We start from the raw sequence: 1,165 nt of genomic DNA on the forward strand, positions 1-1,165 counted from the left end.
ACTAAAGCACCGGATCCCATCAGAACTCCGAAGTTAAGCGTGCTTGGGCGAGAGTAGTACTAGGATGGGTGACCTCCTGGGAAGTCCTCGTGTTGCATTCCCTTTTTAATTTTTTTCGCGCCGCTTGCAAAACAAAACGCACGTGTAAGTAATATATTTACCGTGTTTTATTATTTTGCACGAGTGCGGTAAGTCATAGCTGGGTGCTCACGATTCACGGGTCCAGCGTCGGCGTTGTGGCGCGGCAAGCGTGCACTGGTGCGGTTGAGAGGTAGGGGTGGAAACCGCGTTAAACTCGTCTCCGTAGTTGAGAGGGAGCGGCCAAAGCAATGTGCAATCGTCTTTGTAGTGGAGCTGGGAGGGGCAAGGATAAGGGACGAAGACCGGGGTAACATGTCGGATGCGATCATACCAGCACTAAAGCACCGGATCCCATCAGAACTCCGAAGTTAAGCGTGCTTGGGCGAGAGTAGTACCAGGATGGGTGACCTCCTGGGAAGTCCTCGTGTTGCATTCCCTTTTTAATTTTTTTCGCGCCGCTTGCAAAACAAAACGCACGTGTAAGTAATATATTTACCGTGTTTTATTATTTTGCACGAGTGCGGTAAGTCATAGCTGGGTGCTCACGATTCACGGGTCCAGCGTCGGCGTTGTGGCGCGGCAAGCGTGCACTGGTGCGGTTGAGAGGTAGGGGTGGAAACCGCGTTAAACTCGTCTCCGTAGTTGAGAGGGAGCGGCCAAAGCAATGTGCAATCGTCTTTGTAGTGGAGCTGGGAGTGGCAAGGATAAGGGACGAAGACTGGGGTAACATGTCGGATGCGATCATACCAGCACTAAAGCACCGGATCCCATCAGAACTCCGAAGTTAAGCGTGCTTGGGCGAGAGTAGTACTAGGATGGGTGACCTCCTGGGAAGTCCTCGTGTTGCATTCCCTTTTTAATTTTTTTCGCGCCGCTTGCAAAACAAAACGCACGTGTAAGTAATATATTTACCGTGTTTTATTATTTTGCACGAGTGCGGTAAGTCATAGCTGGGTGCTCACGATTCACGGGTCCAGCGTCGGCGTTGTGGCACGGCAAGCGTGCACTGGTGCGGTTGAGAGGGAGGGGTGGAAACCGCGTTAAACTCGTCTCCGTAGTTGAGAGGGAGCGGCCAAAGCAATGT

General features: G+C 51.8%; 2 non-coding genes and 1 pseudogene across 2 annotated transcripts; all 3 read left to right on the plus strand.

The window, feature by feature from the left end:
• Positions 1 to 101, plus strand: LOC123178613 (uncharacterized; annotated as a pseudogene).
• Positions 102 to 398: 297 nt separating this feature from the next.
• On the plus strand, positions 399 to 517 carry LOC123178612 (5S ribosomal RNA). The gene has a single exon (XR_006489715.1). It is a non-coding gene; the product is annotated as a 5S ribosomal RNA (ribosomal RNA).
• Positions 518 to 814: 297 nt separating this feature from the next.
• On the plus strand, positions 815 to 933 carry LOC123178611 (5S ribosomal RNA). Its single transcript, XR_006489714.1, has one exon. It is a non-coding gene; the product is annotated as a 5S ribosomal RNA (ribosomal RNA).
• The last annotated feature ends 232 nt before the right edge of the window (positions 934 to 1,165 follow it).

The sequence above is a fragment of the Triticum aestivum genome, unplaced genomic scaffold, assembly GCF_018294505.1.
Source record: "Triticum aestivum cultivar Chinese Spring unplaced genomic scaffold, IWGSC CS RefSeq v2.1 scaffold80228, whole genome shotgun sequence".
NCBI classification, from domain to species: Eukaryota; Viridiplantae; Streptophyta; class Magnoliopsida; order Poales; family Poaceae; genus Triticum; species Triticum aestivum.